The sequence below is a fragment of the Cyprinodon tularosa genome, unplaced genomic scaffold (genome assembly GCF_016077235.1).
Source record: "Cyprinodon tularosa strain WSP-4 unplaced genomic scaffold, ASM1607723v1 ctg119, whole genome shotgun sequence".
Taxonomy (NCBI): Eukaryota; Metazoa; Chordata; class Actinopteri; order Cyprinodontiformes; family Cyprinodontidae; genus Cyprinodon; species Cyprinodon tularosa.
This window is the reverse complement of record NW_024037992.1, coordinates 1174526-1192538: the sequence shown is the minus strand read 5'-3', so window position 1 is coordinate 1192538 and position 18013 is coordinate 1174526. Positions and strand designations below refer to the sequence as shown.

At 38.5% G+C, this 18013-nt stretch overlaps 1 protein-coding gene across 9 annotated transcripts in view; it reads left to right on the top strand.

Annotated features, from left to right (window-relative positions):
• The window catches only part of dab1a (DAB adaptor protein 1a), a 198099-nt gene that overhangs the window by 56023 nt on the left and 124063 nt on the right, over window positions 1–18013 (top strand). The window contains exon 1 of one of the 9 annotated variants that reach the window (XM_038268793.1): window positions 17774–17912. The exons of the other annotated variants lie outside the window; for them this stretch is intronic. The gene's annotated coding sequence lies outside the window, so the exon portion shown is untranslated. Of the gene's footprint in view, window positions 1–17773; window positions 17913–18013 lie in introns of those variants that run through there. 9 annotated transcript variants of the gene reach the window in all.

The window sequence follows — 18013 nt, the reverse complement described above, 5'->3', positions numbered from 1 at the left end:
GAAAATGATTTTATTTATTTTTTAAATAAAACTGGGCATTCCTTTGAGTTAAGGAAATTTCCCTTTATACAGATTCATTTCCAGTTTCCAACCAACGATATATGATTTTTGCATCTTGCCGTCTTTTAATAGGACTCCGGTGCATGTTTGTTTTTATTTTTTTGTGCAGCAACACTGCATGATTATGATTAAGCATTTTGAATAATTGATGATCTCATCCCTCATTAAGTCTCTGTCTTATGCTCTGGTGGACTCTGGCTCTATTCTGTGCAACAAAGTCCTCGTATTTTCTCTCCTCTCCACAGATGGTGCAAATTTATCATTCATTTAGGGCCCACTGATGGGGTTTCACAGGGGCTGTGAGGGATCTAAATCATGTTGAGTGGATATTTTTACCTGGCAACTATTGCACTGTATAAAATTGGAATGGCTGGGAAAGCAGTCGTGGATTTTTCTGCTTGGTGTGACGGTAACAGGTGAACTCAGAACTCATCTTATATTTATTTTTGGCAAACTTTCTGTCCATGTCTTCTAAAGCTGTATTTATTTTATACTTCAGTTAACGATTAGTACCTTCAGGTACAAAAGTACAAGAACAAAAAATGACCTTGATTATTCATAATTTATCAGGTAGAAGTGCAATACACCTGATGTTCTCAACCTGTTTTTTTTAAATCAACAAAACAGTGTTATTAGATCAGAATTTGCACGCCCCTGCCCATCACCTACGGTTAAACCGTCATTCATATATAAATAACATAAATGACATTGTCTTTATGTAAATACTTATATGAATATATTTACAAAAGCATGCATGTGAAGGTGTGCATAGCTTTAGCTTAAAAACTTTTTTATTCTCAGGAGATGCTGAGGTCTCTAACAGGAGCTCAAAGGATAAAGCCTAAAACCCTGCTTGTCCTGCATGAGTGCAACAGTGTATCTGGTTCTATCATCTAGAATATTTTTTTTTCTGTAATCTTGTGAGAGCTTTTCTTGACTCCAAATTAGGGCTGGGCAGCTCATTGCATTTGCAATATAATCCTAATTTCACAAAACACAATTTTCTAATTCCAGAGGCACTTATATTTAATCACACTATATTTAACATGCAAGACAATAAATTTCTCCCTCCTGCCCTTTAGGTGGTGATTAAAAGCTCGGCATACAGAAAGGTAGCCAGAGTGGCAGCTAGCATGCAGATCCATGCATGCAATGCAAGTAGGAGTAAAGATCTGTAATAATGCGCTCTGGACAAAAAATCAAAAGCCTGAGATGAAACATCTACAAACTTGAGTTTATTGCAAAAGGAAAATAGAAATAAAATCCCTATCGCCAAAAATAATTTTAATTTAGATTTTTGGAAAAATCTTTCAGCCCATCTCCAAATTGATTTTAAGACCTAAAAGTTCCCTGTAGATGTAGATGATGTAAGGTGAGACATTGCACCAGTTCATGTTTCCCTTATCTGAACATGTAACTGGCCATTAAACACATGTGGAAAAAGTACTAAAATATCATACTCAAGTAAAAGTACCAATACTTGGATGAAATATTGCTCAAGTACAAGTAAAGTTACCCATCAGAAAAATTACTCAAGTAAAAGTAATAAGTATCTAATTTAAAATGTATTTTAAGTAAAAGTTACTTAGTTACATTAAAAAAACAAAAACAGTTGAACAAGGCAGGGGATCTCTCCCATGTAGTGAAAATAGGACAAGGAGTCATAAATCCAAATCTATTTAGTTTTTAATTAAATAAAAATCTATACAAATGTATACTCATGTAATGACAAGATAACACATGTCACACATGACATTTAAGACCCATTTAAGGCCAAGGATTTTCGTCGTTCTGGGCAGCAGAATTCGATGTTTCAGCTAGCATTTCTAGTGAAACGTTCTCTGAACCGTCGTCGTTCTCCTGATCCACCTCCATCTCGTTCTTAATCTCCTACAGAAAGACTTGGCGCCTGGTAGCCTAGATCTACATGCTGATCACGTCACTCGCTGTAGTGCTTCCGGGCCCCATTTTTTGTCTTCCTTTCGGTTTTCCAAAGTTTTTTTTTTACTCAGTAACGGATGGGATTTGTAATGTAGCAAAATACAATACTTCACTCAAAACGTGATCAAGTAAAATTTTAATTACCGATTTTAAAAACTACTTGAAAAATACAAAATACACAAAAAACCTACTCAATACAGTAACTTGAGTAAATGTATTTCATTACTTTCCACCTCTGCCATTAAAGATGCGTCTAATTTCCTCTCAGACATTTGTGAAAATATGTGAGTAAAGTCAAAGGCTGAAACAATTTTCACTTCTCAGTGTTTGGTGTAATGGCTCTAGTTACTACTCTAATACCAAAAACTGAAAATGTCTTTGGTTAAATGAATTTGTAGATTCTGAAATGTTTCCTTCACTTCCTGAAGTTTTGGAACTGCAAGTCTTTTCCTTTGATTTTTTTTCCCCCTGCCATGTCTCATCTTTTTACACGCCTCTTTAAATGGAAGTGTTTTGTATAATACAATACATGTCACCATGAAATCTACGATTTTTTTTCTTGCTAATATGCAGTAATATGAAAACAAAAAACTTTGAGTTTGAGCTCTGAGAGGTTTTTAAAATCGTACTTAATGCTGTCAATGTGAACCAGACTCCTGTTCATCTTGTATAGAGATGAGATGGTCAAAGGGCTCCTGACTCCGTACTCCTGAGCGTCCCCTCATAGATCACCACCACAGTGTCCTGTTCCTGACTGAACGGACAATAGAGATAGATTGACAGATGGATTGGTGTGGCTAGCTGTCTCGTATTGGTAAACTACCATCTTGCAACTTTTCCAACACATCTGAATCTTAACAGGTGAATTCCCTCAGTGTGTCAGTCAGCCTTTCCTTGCACTATTTTATTACTTTGAGGATTACAAACACAAACAAAATGATTCAGTTAAACTTCAAGTTTGAGTTCAGGCTGTTGACTGGAGGAAATGCTCAGTGTCAGCGATTTATCCGACTTAGTGTCAGATAAATCTCATGCTTTATTGTTTAGCCCAGCACAGCTTTATCTACACTCAAACCTTTTTTTTTTTTTTTGTTCATTTTTTTCAATCTACTGGTGGCCTGCTGTGTATATGGTTTCATTAACTTCACATGGATGTTGCTTTTATCTAAATTAATATTGTTGTTGATGTCACACTGTGCTGAGCTACTGCATTATTATAGTTCTAAATGAAGGTTGGTCATTGTTTGATATAGTGTCAAAGTATTTTTTAGACTATTCCCCTGTTGTCTCCTATACCCTTCTTCCTTCATCACATTTAAATTCGTAGGGAAGTCATATTTAAATGTGAGATAATTCTGGCTTAAACATGTACATAAATGTATTCTTTATCAGACACTATTGTCCGGAAATTTAGAAGATTTCTATTTAAAAAACAAAACAAAATCCTGTCTTAAAATCTGTGTTTTTTCGTTATCTTCTGCAGGCCAGTTAGTTCTACGTCAGCCTGAACACCTAAATTCGGCCAATCATATATCAACGCTCATCTGTCAATCAAATGTTTTCGGTCATAGCATCTTGATTCATGTGTCGCAGCTAATATACGCAGCGTTTGAAATCAGAATCCTTTCCTTTCCCATTGAGTTGCGTCCCAGTGTTCACGGGGATGGACGTCAGTGTCTTCGGCAGGCGTAGAGCTAACAGAACTGGCAGCGTTGCGAGGCAAGGGCTCAAACATGTACGGCTGGAAGCCTTCTACACCAAACCAAGCTTCTGCCGCCCTGGCGTCCTCTTCCACAACATCTTCGTCCCCGCTTTTCTCCTCTAAATAAAAAATGGATGACGGAGGAGACTCATCCACGACCTCCGACACTAAAGTCTCCTCCTCTTGCATGTTTCCACTGTCCATAGCGTTCTTTGACAGCGTCGTTTCTAAGTCACCGATTTAGTGCTACTTGGTCCCAATGGAATTTACCCTTGGGAACCTGATAGCACTAAGATGCTAACTGGTTAGCAAGATGCTTCTGACAAACTAGCCACAACCAAACATGTTTGTGAACCCCCTTGATAAACAACCAATCACATTCACTTCATTCACTCGTGTAAAGTCGGGCACCACTCGGGAGAATTCAAAAATGCAACAATTTGGAACGGCTGCTTCCCTACGACTTTAAGTTCCCACTGGACTCGTTCCCCAAGCGCCACATGGTAATGCCTGATTGGCCAGCAGCCATCTAAATTGAATAAAGTAATGAATAAAGGTTTTTCTTAATGGCTCTAGGCTTTTCATTGGGTTTGCAGCCGATAAATTAATTAGTAACTGGTAGTCCTTAGGGCTGGCCGATAATTCGATTTAATTGATTAATCAATTTTCTTTTACATTTTTTTCCCAGTAATGCACTCCTTGGTCTTCCGTTGCTCAAAATAACATCAGTTCACCACTTTCTGTTTTTACATGTGTCCTCATAACTGCTTAACAAGTTCACTGTAACTCAGAAAAAAAGAAGTTTCAAAGTTTGAAGACTTTTCTGTAGTTTCCAAGTGAGGTCACACGCACAAAAAGATGGAGGCGGAGATGAAGTTACTGAACATTCAGTTGGTTTTATTAAACTTCTGCATACTAATACAGGTAGGCTATCCGTGTTGCAGTGGTATGGCTCTCCTTTAATGGGGGGACCTTATCTTACCCAGCCCCGCCTAAACGCACGGCATCATGGGAAGTGAAGTTTGTATACACTATACATCCAACACAACAGTTTCTCTTCCCATCCAGGAAGCTTTTTCAATTCAAAATGTCAGGAAAAGCGTTGAGTTTGAGGTTTTATACAGCAGCCCAACAAAGCCTGTTTTTTTGTGTTTTTATAATACCTCTAGCTGAAAACATTTAGTGTGGTATATTTTCATTGTTTGTTGTGAAACATGATTTTTTTTACAGCATTTTTTTTACAGCTTGAACTTTGTTGTCCTTTAAATTAGGGTCACCTCCCAGAGGGTATAATTAAAATAAATCTGTTTGTGTTTTTTATTATGAATCTTCAGTAATTAAAAAAAATAAAAGATAAATCAGATTTATGCCTTTAAAATAGCATAGTTTGGAAAAGCGGTTTAGTTTTATACTGACACTATGTCAGCTTTATTTCTGACAATGGAGGTCACTGAGAGGTTTTAAACACATAAAAAGAGACTGAGAGGATTTGAGATTTGTGACGTGGTTCATTATCCTACTGGTAGCTATTAAAAAAATGATGCCTCCAGATTTTGGGATTAGCAAGGTCAGCAACAATAATCTGGAAGATTGTGGTGTTTAAATGATGCTCAGCTGCTAATGATGAACTCAAAGTGTGGAAGGTTAATTTCTCCAGTTTCATGACATGACCAGCAGCAGTCTAAACCACGTATCATATCTACCCCTTTAAATGTCAACGTTGAATCAGCAATCAGATAATTATCTCGCAAATTCCATTAAAGTTTGATCAGCCTGCACAACGGCTTTTCACTATTATTGAGATAGCAATGCAAACCTCCATTGGATAGTGTTGTTTGATTTAAAGTAATATTTTTGTGTTATTTTGTTCTAAACCATCTATTATGTAGGGCAGTGGAGCTCAAACTTTTGTTACTGAGTACCAGCTGAGAAAATATTCAGCTGTCCAAGTACCACCATGATGACCGGTTTATAAATATAGCCATTATTTGTCCTCTATATTAGTTTTTAACACTCAGGAGACACATTATTCCTCGTTGTGGTTATTTATTGTTACCTGAATTGTTTACTGAGTTATTTATGGAGTTTAGGGCTATTTTAAAAATCGATGAATCGGCCGATTATTTTTTCGATTAATCGATGAATCGGACAAAAAATATTTTTTATATGAACCTCTTTATTCCAAAATAAACCTTTCAGACAGAACAAACAAGCACACAAGTACAGGTTGCTCATTAATTGTACTGGTGCAATATGAAAAATAAATGTTTGTGTTAAAACTACGCAAACTTACATGAGAAATGTAGCTGTACATCCACACACAGGCGCCTCACGGCAGCAGCTGCTGCTGCAGGACAAGAGTAGGAACGATACATGCTTTCACGTAAGAGTCTCCAAAAGCCGCCAGTGACACCGTAAAAAGTCGCCAGATTTGTCGCTAGTCGCTTTTTTTTTTAAATAGTCGCTGGAGGGGTCTGAAAAGTCGCTAAATATAGCGACAAAGTCGCTGAGTTGGCAACACTGCACCTGCGGCGCTGGCTCGCTCTGCCTTAATTTTTTTTCTTCCCCCGTTTCAGTCAAGTGGCAGTGATGACGACGGTGGCGGATGACGCATTAATCGCGCGACACAACTAATCGATGATGAAATTCGTTGCCAACGCTTTCAAAAGTCGATTTTATCGATTCGTTGTTTCAGCCCTAATGGAGTTTTTTACAAATATATACAACTCTGCCCAACAATTCTCACATAGACCTACTCGGTCTCATAAGCTCGAACTCCAGATATGCAGGGTCATATTTCCTTTGAGTTTTGCGGCATTTAACACTAACATTACTGCTTGAAGTAGCCGCAGGCATTTCAAGGTCAGTGCTGCATCTTTCGACGTTAGCGCATAAATTGCTTGGTTTTGTTTCCTCGCTCGACTCATGCACTTTTCTTTTCTCCGCCCTTTTCCCTCCACTTAGCGACGCTTTTAAACTCATTTCGAGGTTATAACAATACATTTGTTTTGTTTTTTTGTGTTTCTTGCATTTCCGTGAATGTAACTGCTTGCACCAACAGTTGAAGTGATCCTATGCTAGTGATCCCATGATTAAGCTACGTGCCTACGTATGCAGAGCATGTTTGCAACAAATATTGCTAAGGCAGAATTTAATTTATCGAAAGCTACATATTTGTTTTAAAACGTTGTATTTATAATACATTACATTTTCCTTTTTTAATTTTTTTTCCCTTGTAAGTGAAAATGTGGAAAAAAATATGGAAAATCAACACATCCCCCTGCGTACCACTAGAGGGCGCTCGCGTACCACTGGTGGTATGGAATAAAGATTTTTAATTGGAATATTTTATTCATAGGAATCCAGGATGTTATTTTAGTGTTCCCTTTATTTTTCAGTAGTACATTTGTCGTAACAAGCAAGCTAAACTGATATGTCGTATCAAATGGCTCTTAAGCATAATTTTTAACAGCTGAGAGTCAATAAATGCTGTGCTTAGCTTTTAAAATGTGACGCAAAGTAATTACTTTGTACTGTTTAATGGTGCATTTGCTCTATTGGCTCTAACAAGGGTGGTGAGGTCGCCTTTATAATTTCATTTTTAGAGCAGTATTTAAACGTTAAGATCTGCAAAGAAAATAGAGATTTTTTTTGTGTTACTTTAGTCAGATAAATAATCATTTTTGCTTCTTTTTACTTACTGCTATCATTTATCCATTCATCGTCCGCTGAAGCATAAAATTAAACATTTTCTACCCCCATCAGAATGAATAAAAATGCATTAATGTATATCTGAAGGGATGAGGAAATGGTGCTCCTGGTGTATGTTTATAATGCGCTCTGGCGATCATGAAAATCCATTTCCATATTGCTTGCTTTGCCCATTTCTGCTTACTACAAGCAACCACAAATCACCGAGTGATTCCCAAAGGGGGAGGAGACAAGCCCTCAGCTCCACAGGATGCTTTATATTGAGAAAGAGGAGTAACATGCAGCTTCTGTAGTTTATACACCAGAAGAAAAGATCCGATCTGAATAAAACCCCATTGCTGTTACCAGAAAAATCTTGAATTGATTCTTAACCCCAGCATATATGTTTTGCTTGGCGTCGCTCTGAATGATGTAGCGAACGATCAGCTGAAGATGCAGTGAAAGAGGTGAAATCAGAGTACGGGTTTATTAATAAAGGTAAAACCACAATCTGTCAGCAAAGCTGCTGCTTCCCCTCTGCTTTACACACACATCTGAATAAGATTTGCATTTTAGCACATTAACAAGGCAGAGGAGACACACACGCTGGCATACACTGGGGAGGTGCAGGGAAAACGAGATTCGTTTTCATCTATTTCCCCTTACAACATGAAAAAGGAGGAATCCCCCATAGACAGCACAGCTCTTTGATATCTACAGCCTAGTGTCTGTAAATAGGTTAGGTGAAGATGAAGTGTGTGAGCGTATTCTTGTGTTAGAGCCAGTTTTGCACACGTGTCTGTTATCCGTGTGGAGAGCCCTATTTCTGGCATGCGATTGTGGGCGGGTAAGTATATGGGTGCGTGTATGTATGTTTACCTTTTCCTTCCCAGGCCTCTGCTGAGTGCTCCCTCTTGCCATTCATGCAGGCATCCAGTCGTTTGCGGCTCGGAGCCAGATGTTGCTATGCAGCTCCTTCTTGTTCTGACTGGTGGCCTAATTGATTGCCTGATAAACGCTTATGATTGTGGCCTTCCTATTTATCCAGTGGAGAGAAGCAGAAATAAACTTTTGGCTGTTAAAATGTATTCATGGGGGGCTTATTCTAAGCTGTCAGGTCATCAGTCCATCAAATAACAACAGAGAGAGAGACAAGACACAGCTAAACACTCATAAAGGCACTTAAAAGAGATTAGCCAAGAATACAACTCCTTTCCTCTCACAGTCCATAAACAGCCGGGTTTATGGACTGTGAGGAAGCTGGAGAACTAGGAGACTGCCTTACACATGCTTCTGAACCGGAACAATTTAAACACATTAGCTCGCAGAAAACATGCAAACTCCATGCAGACAAACCCCCAGGCTGGGATTCAAATCCAAGATCTCACTGCAAGGCCACAGAACTGCAAACATTTCCACTGTACTGATGAATTCAGTGCTTCTAGTTTCCTCAGGCGTAACGTTATAAGTGAACAGAATCATCTTTCTAGTCTATTCTCAAGGTAAATGTTGCGGTTCTGTGAGGGTACAGTAGCAGCCATTCAAATGGCCCTTCCCAGTCAAACGCTATCCGAATGGCAGCCCACTTCCCCCCGACTCCCAGCCACTGCAGTGACCCCCTCTTGCATATTTTTTTTACTGACTACACCCTTTCACTGAATTACAGGGTCTGACCAGGAGATGAAGCTTCCCTTTAGATCTTAATGTTGACAAATCATGGCAGAATATTTTAGCACATAGATTGATGTTTAAAAAAGGAATCTTAGGGGACCAGACAAGGACCCATCAAGGAAAGTGGGGAAATTTTGAAAGGCAGTAATAAACAATAATAATTAATGATAATAATAACTTTATTGATCTCGCACAGTTAGGTTGAACAATAGGGACACACTCTTTATTACAGTAGTAGCCATTCAAAAAAATCCCCTGGTTCCCTACAGTTTCTTTTTAAACGTCAATCTTTGTACTAAAATAATCTTTCTGTCATGATTTGTGGACATTAAGATGTAAAGAGAAGCACCACCTCCTGGTCAGACCCTGTAATTCAGTGAAAGGTTAAAGTCAGAGTAAACAAATATGCAAGAGGGGGTCACTGCAGTGGCTGGAAGTTGGAGGGGAATTTGTGGCTGCCATACAGATGGCTTTTGACTGGGAAGGGCCATTTTGAATGGCTGCTACTGTATCTATGCGTCAGAGTTCAATCCATCCTCTGAATATGGATGCCTGTTATAAGTCAGAAGAGCTACATTCATAACTTAACAGAGAAAATCTCTCAACTTTACATATTTAAAATTGAACTAAAAATGACAAGAATAGTTATTGGTTGTTAAAAAGCCACTAACTGTCACGTCCTGGTTGAGGTTTAGAGGACCCAAATGCAGAAGCAGAGAGGCTGAGGTGATTTCTTGTAGTTTTAATGAAGAACAGTTAACAAAGGCAGGAATCCCACTAAAACTGTAACACAGACCTGAACCATGGAGACATCAGGGGAAAACACGCACAAGGAGCCAGGGAGAGACGAGGTGAGACGACAACAGCGATGACAGGACCAGCAATAACAAGGAACCAACAAGGAGTGACAGCAGAGGGAGAGAATATATGTAGCTGACTGAGGCAAAGGGAGGACTAACGAGCTGATGAGGAGCAGGTGTGAGAGGAGACGATGAGGGAGCCAAGGGGAAAGGAACACACACACACACACACACACGAGGGCAACAATAAAACTAGGAAACAAAGAGCAAAGTAAAGCACAACAGAACCAAGACCATGACACAGTTTGCAACAAGCCATGTGCTTTAGAGTATTATGGTCAAACTCTAGACCTGAATCCAATTAAAAATCCTTAAAAAGACTTAAAAAATGCTCCTCAGAGACATTCTCCATCCAGTCCGGGAGACTCCCTGATATAGATAGTCGTTCACGGCTGCACTGACCCATTATGTTGTGTCTTTGTTTAGTACCAAGACATTAAAGACCTCTTTCTGCACCAGTCCCTGACCAGCATCATCAGGTTTTCAGCCCGATTAGCCATGACAGCTGACGGCTAGCAGGCCTTAAATGCATCACAGTCAGTGCTGGTCAGATATCCTCCGCATGAGCTGCTGGATGTTGCAGGTCATATGTGCAGTGACACAGACTTTAACATCACAATGAGATATAGGCTAACATCTCATCAGAGTGAACTTTTTTAGCGTTAGGACAAGGTGGTGTGTAAGTAAGTAACTTTGAGTAAGGACAATATTAGAACAGAAGCTTTTAATAACAATATAAACACAGATCATGCTGTGTAGTTGGTTTTATTTCTAAACTATATATAGCTACTGATAAAATGGCTTCTTCACTCAGGATATTTCTTTGCAAAAGTTGTTCTTATTTTAGATGTTTTAGTTGTGTTTACCCATAGCTACTTAAAAATGTGCCATAGATATCTGATGCATCCTGTGGAGTATGTACGGAAGAGGATTAGGGCCACTGAAAAAAAAAAAAGTTAACTGATTTTTAATTTTTTTTTCAGTTTAGTATGGGAAAAAAGTCAGAATTCTGACTTTAATCTCAGAATTCTGACTGAGTTCTAACAATAAAAAGGTCAGAATTATGAGAAATAAGTCAAAATTCTGACTTTTTTTCCCCATACTAAACTGAAATAAATTAAAAAATCAGTTAACTTTTTTTTTTTTCAGTGGCCCTAATCCTCTTCCGTAGAAAGGGATCAAAATGTTTGTGAACTTCTAAATCTTAGTTGAAACAGAAAAAATAAAAGTCGAAACAAAAAGTTGATATCTAATGTCAAATTTTTACCTTACTACGGAGCCCCTCTGATGACATGGTCAAAAAAAATTTTTAATTGTGGCCACGAAGTAGTATAACGTGCGCACGAAGTTGTATTTCGTGGCCACGCAATAAGTTTAATGTGCGCACGAAATACTATTTCGTGGCCACGCAATAAGTTTAACGTGCGCACGAAATACTTATCAATAATATTAATATCATTCCTGGATAACTGGGTAAGCAAATCGAGCGCGCCTTCTCTAAGGTCTAAGGCGCGCTCGATTTGCTTACCCAGTCGGTCTCCGCCAGTCACGTGACATTTGTTGCTAAGACGCCATTTTAGGTGGAAAAGGCGTAGTGTAAACAACCGCAGCATAGCTAAACGAAGGACTAAAGGCCCGTTTACATAGCAGCCTGTCCAAGATAAGTCATTACAGTTAACATAAGCCTGAAAACAGGGGCGGATTTATTGATATTATTAATAAGTATTTCGTGCGCATGTTAAACTTATTGCGTGGCCACAAAGTAGTATTTCGTGCGCACGTTATACTTATTGCGTGGCCGCGAAATACTACTTTGTGCGCACGAAATACTACTTTGTGGCCACAATTAAACATTTTTTTTGACCATGTCATCAGAGGGGCTCCGTACCTTACAATGTGAGAAACTGAAAAAGCAAACATAAAATAATAAGAATTTAATCTAAATTCAGTTTAGTATTTTAATTACACTTTTTACAAGTAGCTCCTCCACATAATACATCACTAGGAACATATTTCCTGTTCTAACATCTTTTAAAGGTTTTAATCTTCCCTGCATTATTAAGGACTGTGGCAATGTAGGTTGTAAAAAAGATTAAACTTACCTGATTAGCAGTGCCGCTCGAACCACTCGGTGCAGACACGGTCGTTCCGTGAATGGATGTAAAATTTACTTTGCAGAAAGTTTTGCGGTTTATAAAATGGCTGTTTTTTTATATATATCAATGCATCCTGGAATGATGAGTATTGACCTTTCGAGTGTAAATGTCTTTAAAGTAATATTTTTCTCGGAATTTTGCCAAAAAGGCAAATAAATGCTGCAGAGAACGTGTTGCTCAAGTAGTTAGAACTCCTACAGTCCATGAATGCAACATGGAACAGAGCTGCTGCAAGCTGTCAATCACGTTTCCCCGCCCACTCCTGTCAGATTGGGGTCAAAATCTGAATGTGAAAAAAAAATTATTTGAAAGTGTTAAAAAAAAGTCCTGAAACTGAAAAGGGAATTAAAAAAAAGAAACTGACAGAAATGTATTGGAATTTGAAAATCTAAAATCTAAAACTGCAATAAAGAAAGGAAATAAAAAGAGGAAAAGGTGTTATTAAAATACTAAACTGCATTATAAGTTTTTTAAAGCTGAGGGGCAGAATTTAGATCCAATTTTTATTATTTTATGTTTGCTTTTTTAGTTTCTCAGATTATCATGTAAAAATTTCACATTCAACTTTTATTTTTTCAGTTTCAACTAAGATTCAGAGGTTTGCAAACATTTTGACCCCTTTCTGACTCCATACACTTCTTATACTAGCTCTAAAGGCTTAGATTTTTGAAAGTAAGATTTTGTGAAATACCTTCATTACAACACAAACGTTATATGGTGGGATTATAAGAGCACTGGACGATGCCTTGTGTCTCTGGACAAATGACAGCCAATCCCAAACATTTACTCCACTATGGTAAATTCATGCCGAACACGAATGTGACTGAATTGAGTGAATTTCATGTTATCCTTTTGTAAAGGTGAGTTTGTTTCCAGTGCATGTTTGGTAATCAGAATGAAGTTGCATTGTGAGTATAACCGAACACACAGAGAGACCAAGGCAACATTTAGCAGATGGTTAAACATCTGAACTTCTGTTAATTTGTGTTGCATCAACCTATCAGGGGCTTGATTTGGCTGTGATGTAGCAATGTTTCTGCACCTTTACATTGTCCAATCCCAGCTTATTAGAGAACTCTTACTGTTAATAACTCTACAGAAGCGCACTTCCAAAAGTCTATTTCTTCCTCAAAGTTACTGCACAAATTTTTTACTGAAGTTAAATCTAGTTTAATTCACCATGTTAAAAGCCTTGGTAGTAAGTAAGATTTTTATATGACCTGCAGACATGCAACAAGTCATCTCCATGTCATCTGTTGTTCTATCCAGCTACTTAACCAGGTGGTTCCAATCTGCACAATTATATTCACTGTGCAGATTGAACTCACCTGGTTTAAATCAGTTAGCTATATGTCAGACAGTTCCAATAACAGCAATTCCACCTTGGATACTTCCTGATGCTAAAGTTGATCTCTCATTATTAGAAAAGAAGGAAAAAGATAAATATCATATTATGAATAAATTTATAGTACAAGAACACTTAAATAACTATTATAATTATATACAAATATATACAGATGCATCAAAAAATACAGCTAATAGGGTAGGGATAGCATTCATTATACCACAGTTTCATATTAATGTTGGAAAAAGGATTAGTGATGGAGTTTCAGTATATACCGGTGAAATGCTAGCTTTGCTTTTAGCAGTTCAATGGGTGGAAGAGGTAAGACCATTAAAATCTATCATTTGCTCAGATTCCAGTTCGTCATTAATCAGTTTGCAAAATAATCAGTCAGTCAGTAGACCAGACAACAAACACTTTACAGAATAAATATGATGGGGCTAGTGGTAAATTTTGTGTGGGTTCCGGCACATAACGAGATAAAAGGAAATGAAAGGGCAGACAGGATGGCTAAGGAGAGTACCAATAAGTTAAGGGTAGACATTAATGTTAGTTTTGGTATAACAGAAATAAAGGGTATAATTAAACAAAAAGCAAAAGAGAGGTGGCAAAAGTTATGGAATGAAGAAAAGAAAGGAAGGTGGCTTTATAAAATACAAAAGAGAATTGGACCAATGAGAAGATCAGAAAGGAACAGGAGAGAAGAGATTATTATTTCTCAACTTAGAATAGGACACACTGGATTGAACAGATCGTTATTTTTGATAGGGAAACATCAGACAGGGAAATGTGACTGTGGGGAAGATGAGACTGTGGAACATGTCATTTTAAATTGTAGTAAATATTCGATACAGAGAAACAGGTTAATAAGGAAACTTAGTGACATGAAAATGAAACTTGACATTGTAGATTTATTGCAGAAAGAATCAGGAAGCAGAGGATATCGGGTTATATTTGAATTTTTGAAACAGATTAGGTTGTATAATAGGATATAGTTTTTTTTTTTTTTTTTTTTTTTTTTTTTTTTTTTCTCTGCCATGTAGTCCACACTCCATACCAGTTGGTGGCGGTAATGCTCACCTTACGTTTTTTGCCAACCGCCAATAAAACTCAATAAGAAGAAGAAGAAGAACTCACCTGGTTCAGTGGCTGGTGGAACAAATTCATGGCTGAGACGACTTAATGACTCCACATCCTCCAGCTCTGATCCTAACTCTCTCTTAATTCCCATCTGCCCTATACGTAGGATACTGCCATCACTCTATCGGTGTGTGTAATGTCAGTACTACAGCAGACTGTTTAGAATACAGCAGTTTTGGAAAAAGATGTATTAAAGATGTCAATAGTACAAGTCCTTGTAAAATTCATACTCTTGGGTGGAGTCCAGTGGGTCACACTGGACAGAGATTACCATTCGCTGGAACTGCAGATGAAAAGCAGAAGTGGGATGACAATGTGGATTTATTACACCTATTTATGTCAATATTTACCCATGATTACGCTGCTTTAATGGGTGGAACTATTTTTGTGGTGCAGTGGTACCAACATTTTCGTTTTATGCTACAGGCAACTTTGATTACTTTCAGATCTACACCTAATCAACAGCTTAAACCAAAAGTTGTGGATTGGTTCTCTAGTTTAGTACTTTAGTGTCCAAATCTCATTTATGGGCATTGAAAAAAAGGATGTAAGGCAGAATTATTTGAAATGACAGAAAGGAAAGCATAGTTCTAAACATGTCTTCGTGTTCAGCTGTGAAATTCAAATTCACCGTATAATATGATACATCCTGGCTTGTATCTGTGTTTCAGGCTGACGGTTGTGGCGTAGTGGTTTGAGGAGCTATGGAGTGTTTAAACCCAACAATCTACCTGGGTATTGTTGCAGACCACGTGCATCCATTTATAAACTCACGCTACCCACCCTCTCATACCCCTTTTCCATCTTACCGTAATGCTTTACCCCAGCTGGGGTCGTGAGGGGTGCTATCTCTATCTCCAGCAGTCAATGGGCGAAAGGCAGGGTCCACCCTGGACAGGTCAGCAATCCATCGCAGGGCAACACAGAGACAAACAGGAAAATTTTGAATGGCTACTACTGTAAAGAGAATTTAGAGACGCCAATGAACCTAACAGTCATGTTTTTGGACTGTGGGAGGAAGCTGGAGTACCCGGAGAGAACCCATGCATCCTCAGGGAGAACATCCAACTCCATGCAGAAAGACCCCTGGCCAGGAATTACACTAGGAAACTTCTTGCTGCAAGGTAGCAGTGCTACCCACTGCTCCACCGAGCTCCCTTTTCCGACTAACCAAAAAAACTGTTTCAATCCACAAACATTTAGTTTTTAGTGGGCATGGCTCACGGACCCGCATCAAACACAGCAAGCAACCCGGGTCAGGATCACGTTCTAACGGCTCGCCTCAGATCGACATACAGTGGAAACAGCAGGCCCCTGTCCACATACGTACCACATTGCGGCAGTCGTGTCTGATACAACAAGCCACAACAACTTAGTTTACATTCAGTAAACATTGCGCAGCACTGGTAAGAGGGACATAAAATCCAAACATTAAAGCACACTGACTACGCCCTAACCCCCTTCCATGTTACCCTCCATTGCTTACTTTCCTTATTTCTGTCAAATTGATGACTTCTTCAATGATAACCTGGTGTCATGATGTCATCACATTTAAAGTGGCATGGGGACTGGGCCGCTCAGCTTGCCAGCGGGGCAAAAGACCCGCCTTTTTTTGCCAAATGGGAAAGGAGCCATATGCCGATTGTTAGCGTTCAAAAAACCTGCATTAACTTGTATATACAGTGGAAATTAGCGTTTTGCTTCCAGCGGCGTAACATCCCAGGTAGCAAATGTCAAATAACATCAAAGTGTTCTTTGATTCTGTAGTAAAATTAAAACAAACTACATCGCATCCTGTTGCAACACTCTTTACTTCTGCACCAGCAGCTACAAAAAGAGGAGATTGTTGCCGTTTAAGAACAAAAAGTTAGCCTCAATCGACTTTTGCTATTACAGTAGACAAGCTTTTCCTTAATAGACTAATTCAAATCAAAACTGCTGGTAAGTTTTTATAAAATTGTGATTCCAATTCCCCAGTGATCCTCCTTGAAAATTGTTTAAGAGGAAGCACAGCTGTGAAATCTGATTTTTGAGACTTTTTGTTTTACTTTGTCTTTTTTTTTAGTAACAGAATTTAACATTTTCTTTTGTTTAAGTGGGATAATATAACAATAAATGTTAGAGAGGATTTATCATGGCTGTGATTGCTCATTATTCCCGTTTATTTTAAAGGAAGTCCGGTTATATTCAGAATTGAAGTGAAATTATTCCATACTGTTCTGAATGTGCTTTACTGGAGGCATCCACACTACTGCCACCTACTGGTTAGTGACGTCACGGTGCGGTATCGGCTGTTGATCAAGTCCCAGTGCTGTATCTGGTGTTTGTCACAAAGCACTATTATCCAAGTCATCTTGAAAACATTCTTCTTCCAAATGTTGGCTACATATTACGTGTTTTTTCTCTGGCCAGAAGTTCGATGGCAAATCCTCCCTCTTCAAGTTGGCGATCCAACGACCAACCCGTCCGTGGAGGATCAGGAATCAGAAAGGTGGAATAACTCTTTTTTTCACTTTTACCCGATGTATTCCAGCATCCAGCTGCCATGCACGTGGGCATTGTCAGTGTCACTATAGCTCTGGTGAATTTCAATGGTGAAGTCCTCTGGAAATCTTCAATAATTGTTGTTGATTGTAGATGTGTCTAGTAGTTCCCATTGATTTAGCTTGGAAAGCGGGGAGAATGGCGCTAGGCTTACCGCACCGTGACGTCACTGCTGGAAGATGGCAGGAGGGAGGGGCTACTATATTTGGGCAAAAATGGCCGCTCCCAGACTCAGTGATCCCGACAAAAAATGTTTTTATTTTTTTACTGTTTAACTTTAAACTCATTAAATCACTGCGAAGGTATTAGTTTTATGTGTAGATAATGAGCCTTTGATTATTCATTGCTGAACAGAGTTTTCCTTAAATGAGAAAAATTTAGCCTCAACTGACTTTTGCTATTAACGTAGACAAGCTATTTCTTTAATAGACTTATTCAAATCAAAGTTGCTGGTAAAGTAAAAAAAAATGTCGTTCCAATTCCCCAGTTATTCTACTTTAAACATTAATCATCACCAACTTGATGCATCACTAATATCATCAGATAGATTCTGGTTTGGATCAATGACCAAGGAAAGAGACAAAGTGCAGTGAAGCTGGAGGTTCCTGGGTGTAACACTGAACTTTGAACCTCTCTCTATGTGCAATTTTTATGTGAAAGCTTGAATATCTCACCCACCCATAACACGTCATGTCATCCAACCTCCATTAGCTGATCTTTTACCCCTTTCCCTCACTTCTCTTCTTTCACGCTCTGTTGTCGCCTGAGCTGGACGTACTTTACCTTCAGCCGCTCTCATGTGGGTAGGTTTATATCTCTCATATCTACTTCTTTCTTTGGTAAAACTGACTTTGATTGCATTATTCCTCTCCTTGACTTGTGTGTGTGTGGTCATTCTGTTGAT